Genomic DNA, 6,000 nt, shown 5'->3' on the forward strand with positions numbered 1-6,000 from the left:
ATTCATTAGGCCCTGTAATCTATGGATTACACATGACCAGGAATACAGATATGCATCTGTTGGTCACAGATACCTTAATCAAAAACATTTTTTCTCATGCATCTCCTTCGCATAGAGTTGATCAAGCTGTTGACTGAAACATGGGACCAACACTTTACATGTTGCGTTTATATTTTAGTTGAGTGTACATGGAGAGTCAGGGGATTGCTATGATTACTCCATGCCTTAGGTGAGGAGTGCCTGTGGTTGGGCATATAGAATGCCTTCGGGCAGGGTTCATTTCAGTGTTTAGACCAAGTTAAGTTTAGAGGGTTGTTACAGTAACTGTGTTAAGGTTAGTATTTTAAGCGAGTTCCCGTACCTTGCTACCCCAGTTTGGGATTTGCTGAATTCTTTGTTCATTGACTGTACACATTTATAGTGAATTGAGTGCATTGAATGGAATATGTGATGATATTCTCTCCATTGAATAATATCTGATCAGAACATTTCAGAACATAGGTCTCATTCACACCTATCCAAATGCACGCAGGCATATCCTCCCCAAGACACTCAAACACATTTACAAAGTGCATGTGCAAGCACACACACACACACACACACACATAGAGAGAGATGTACTTGTGACATTAAAACTTGAAACCTGAAACCGAAACCCACCCTTGAGCACCCTATAGGGCACACATTATTTACTTCTTCGACAGTGAAGAAAATACATATTGGAATGCAAAAGCAAAACGATTCTCTCTCACACTATACAGTACATCCTTGCACACCACATAGTTGGCATGGTGTCAGAAACCACAAGTATGCCATTTGTGTTGTGGCAGGTGAAGAAGGTAAACACCAACTAACCAGCATCATCAGCCCTCACAATACATTCACACAAATCTCAAGTCTTGTTTATGTGCTTCCTTTATTCTGGATGTTTCTGTAGGGATGTAAGAGGAAAGAACCATGACCATAATAAATAGACGGCTTACACACACACACACACACACACACACACACACACACACACACACACACACACACACACACACACACACACACACACACACACACACACACACACAGGTGTCTGCCTCACACACACATCCTTCCCCTCTACACCCCCTCCTACTCCAAGGTGTAAACACGACAAGTGAAAAGGGTGTAAAGGCGAGCTTTGAGAGGAAGGCAGGCATGAAGCAGGCCGATGACAGTAATCTGCACAATTATTCCAGCAATGACAACAAAGGCGAGAGGGAATGCAGGCACCACTGACACCTGTCCCAGCTGCCCCAGAGGAGAAACATGGAGTGGAGGGGGGTGTAACTACTCACCTCAGTGCGGCTGTATGGGGAGAAGCAAATCGACGACGTGACGGGCCGGACACACACACACTAAGAACATGACATCATCCGATGTGTGTAGTTACAATTTATTGGTGCATAAAAAAATGACATGCATATACTGTAAGTACAACTAAAACCTGACTTACTAAAATACTTTGAAATAGATACGTCAGATCGAGCCTACAGAAAACACTTGAACTGCTCTGTAACCAAACATAGCTGACTGGCAGTCATTCCTATCCTGCTCCACTGAGTTGGGCCTCTACTGACAGGTATGATCTGTTACATGTGTCCTTTCACCAAAGCTGCCTGACCTTCTGACCCTGCACCCTTCCTCAGTGCTCCTGACCAGGGGATAAATGGTAGAGTTCAGCCACGATGTCTGAGGAGAATCACACACTATGGCAGTGGAGAACTGGGAATATAGGACCTCGGCCTTCAGATGGACCACAAATCTTCCAATACGTTGTATCAAACTCAAAATCCAAGAAAATAACATAAAACATAGCATCACCTAATGCGTCTGACATTATAACTTCAGTTTTTGGACGATTCCCGTTCTAGTGATGGAGGAGCAATGCTTTTTGATGACATTATGACTGAATCAAACAGGCCTGGCTGCACTTCGGGCTGCCGCACACACAGACAGAACCGGCATGTGACACACAACATAACGAGCAAAATCAAACCACACACTGTTTACACAACCTATGGTACCTTAACCAATAGAAACTGTCAGCAATAGCGACAACAACAGTGTCATATCAAAGGTGACAGGTGCTGAAAGGACAGTGACCATAATACATGTGCACTCCATGGCGCTGAAGGAGAGACAGTTTTGGTCAAACACATAGGGCTGATAGACAGGGCTGATAGACCGGCGACAGCAGTCACACACACAGGGGCGACCCATCATTCAGGGCGCCCCACATATTTTTGGGGGCTTGCCTGTTTTGCATGTTATTTTGGCATTAACACCTGTCACATATCAGTTTGCAAACAATGTAAAAATAATATATATGGGGCGGCAGGGTAGCCTAGTGGTTAGAGAGTTGGACTAGTAACCGGAAGGTTGCAAGTTCAAACCTCCGAGCTGACAAGGTACAAATCTGTCGTTCTGCCCCTGAACAGGCAGTTAACCTACTGTTCCTAGGCCGTCATTGAAAATAAGAATTTGTTCTTAACTGACCTGCCTAGTTAAATAAAGGTAAAATAAAATTTAAAAAAGTTAATAAAGAGTTAATTAAGCCATGCAACATTTTCTTGAGTGAGGCAGCTCCAAAATGCAGGCGTTTCAGCCGAGCTCAGTGCTTTCTGTGGTGGGGCAAGCCAGCAGAATATACGGAGAGTAAAGCCTCGCCTTATCTCAGCTCACTGGTCACCATAGCAGCACCCACCCGTAGCATATGCTCTAGCAGGTAGGGAGCAAATAGTAGAGGTTAATGGTTCACTGTCTCAGGCAAAACCAATGAGTTGTGGCGTTCCGCAGGTGAGCATGCTTGGGCCTCTGCTGTTTTTATTGTATATTAACGATAAGAAAGATGCTTGTTCTTGCCGTCTTTTTCTTTATGCGGATGACTCCACACTTCTGGTGTCTCGCAAAAGTAAAACTATGTTGGAGAGCATACTTAGCACAGAGCTCACTAACATTATTATTATTATTTTATTTATTTCACATTTATTTAACCAGGTAGGCAAGTTGAGAACAAGTTCTCATTTACAATTGCGACCTGGCCAAGATAAAGCAAAGCAGTGTAACACAAACAACAACACAGAGTTACACATGGAGTAAAACAAACATACAGTCAACAATACAGTAAAAAATAAGTATATATATAATGTGAGCAAGAGATAAGGGAGGTAAAGGCCAAAAAGGCCATGGTGGCGAAGTAAATACAATATAGCAAGTAAAACACTGGAATGGTTGATTTGCAGTGGAAGAATGTGCAAAGTAGAGATATAAATAATGGGGTGCAAAGGAGCTAAATAAATAAATAAATACATTAGGGAAAGAGGTAGTTGTTTGGGCTAAATTATAGATGGGCTATGTACAGGTGCAGTCATCTGTGAGCTGCTCTGACAGCTGGTGCTTAAAGCTAGTGAGGGAGATAAGTGTTTCCAGTTTCAGAGATTTTTGTAGTTCGTTCCAGTCATTGGCAGCAGAGAACTGGAAGGAGAGGAGGCCAAAGGAAGAATTGGTTTTGGGGGTGACCAGAGAGATATACCTGCTGGAGCGCGTTACAGTGTCCCATTAGCAAATGGCTTGGAGATAATAAGCTATCTCTGCACTTAGGGAAAACTGAAGCAATTATTTTTGGATCCAGACCTAAATTGTGTAGGTCGTCTGTAATCAGAGTGGAGTTATGGGGTGAGGTGCTGACTACTAAAAACTCTGTTAGCTACTTGGGATGTATCCTTGATGGAAGCTTGGGAGGTGTGAGCATGGCCAATAAGGTGCTAGGGAAGGTTAATGCCAGGACTAAGTTTTTGGCTAGAAAGTCCAAGCTGCTTGATAAGGACTCCATGAAAGTGCTAGCTACTGCCCTCATTCAATGCCATTTTGACTATGCTAGTACTTATGCTAGGGCTTATCTAAACTTATGAAGGGGAAGCTCCAGATAGCCCAGAATAAGCTGATCAGGGTAGTATTGAAGGTGAGTCCACTCACTCACATAGGCAGGAGCTGCTTTCAGGAACTAAACTGGCTGCCTGTTGAGGCTAGCGTGTCCCAGATAAGACTAGGTTTGGTTTCCAGGAGTATTTATGGTCCTGCGACCAGATATCTAAGTGTTAGGGATGCACACAATCACAGCACCAGATCAGGTGTTGCTGACGTGTTCTTATACAGGTTCAGGAGTAATGCTGGGAAAGGTACTTTCTTGTATACTGGAGCCTCAGAATGGAATGAGTTGCCTCTGCCCATAAAAACAACGTCCTCTCTGGGCAGCTTTAAAAATAAAGTAAAACTATGTTTGATGTCTTCTGTGCCCATATGAATAACCCTTATGATGTAACTGGAATGATGAGATAGATGTTCTTCTTCTCTGTTTTTGTTTTATTATATCACTGCCGTACTGTGTTCCATCTTGTCTAGCCATCTTGTCTCAAGAGGACCACAATGGAAATAAGTCCCAGACTTTAGTGTGTGTTATCCTCTATGATTTTATTCATGTGCATATATGGCTTTTAAGTTTTACATGTGCTTGTTTTTTTAAATGGTTGAATTAATAAACTAAACTAAAAAATTTCCCTGGTCATCCCCAAAGTCAACTCATCTTTTGGCCACCTTTCCTTACAGTTCTCTGCTGCCAATGACTGGAACGAACTGCAAAAATCACTGAGGCTGGAGTCTTATATCTCCCTCACTAACTTTAAGCATCAGCTATCAGAGCAGCTTACTGATCATTGCACCTGTACACAGCCCATCTGTAAATAGCCCACCAAACTACCTCATCCCCATATTGTTATTTTTCTTTTTTTTGCTCCTTTGCGCCCGAGCACATTTGTCTTCTGCACATCTATCACTCCAGGGTTTAATTGCTAAATTGTAATTATTTCACCACTATGGCCTATTTATTGCCTTACCTCCCTAATCTTACTACATTTGCACACACTGTATATAGATTTTTCTATCGTGTTATTGACTGTACGTTTGTTTACCCCATTTGTAATTCTGTGTTGTTGTTTGTGTCGCACTGCTTTGCTTTATCTTGGCCAGGTCGCAGTTGTAAACCCTACATTGTTCATCTCATATGCATACGTTGATACTGTACTCTATATCATCGACTGCATCCTTATGTAATACATGTATCACTAGCCACTTTAACTATGCCACTTGGTTTACATACTTATCTCATATGTATATACTGTACTCGATATCATCTACTGTATCTTGCCTATGCTGCTCTGTACCATCACTCATTCATATATCCTTATGTACATATTCTTTATCCCCTTACACTGTGTATGACAGTAGTTTTTTTTGGAATTGTTAGTTAGATTACTTGCTCGTTATTACTGCATTGTCGGAACTAGAAGCACAAGCATTTCGCTACACTCGCATTAACATCTGCTAACCATGTGTATGTGACAAATAAATTTGATTTGATTTGATTTAAATGAGAACTTGTTCTCAACTGGCCTACCTGGTTAAATAAAGGTGAAATAAAATTACATTTAAAAAACTGCCAAGTGTAAGAGGAGACCTTGAAAATTCTAGCCCTTCGTGTGTTACATTAGAAGTGCCCATCCAAGAAGGCTCAAGGTCATTGGCCAGAGATAAAATGACATCAAATCAAGTTATAAACTCAGCAAAAAAGAAACGGCCCTGTCTTTAAAAGATATTTAGTAAAAATCCAAATAGCTTCACAGATCTTCATTGTAAAGGGTTTAAACACTGTTTCCCATGCTTGTTCAATGAACCATGAACAATTAGTGAACATGCACCTGTGGAACGGTCGTTAAGATACGAACAGCTTACAGACAGTAGGCAATTAAGGTCACAGTTAGAGGCCTTTCTACCTTTCTACTGACTCTGAAAAACACCAAAAGAAAGATGCCCAGGGTCCCTACTCATCTGTGTGAACGTGTCTTAGGCATGCTACAAGGAGGCATGAGGACTTCAGATGTGGCCAGGGCAACAAATTGCCATGTCCGCACTGTG

Source organism: Oncorhynchus tshawytscha, linkage group LG28 (assembly GCF_018296145.1).
Source record: "Oncorhynchus tshawytscha isolate Ot180627B linkage group LG28, Otsh_v2.0, whole genome shotgun sequence".
NCBI lineage: Eukaryota > Metazoa > Chordata > Actinopteri > Salmoniformes > Salmonidae > Oncorhynchus > Oncorhynchus tshawytscha.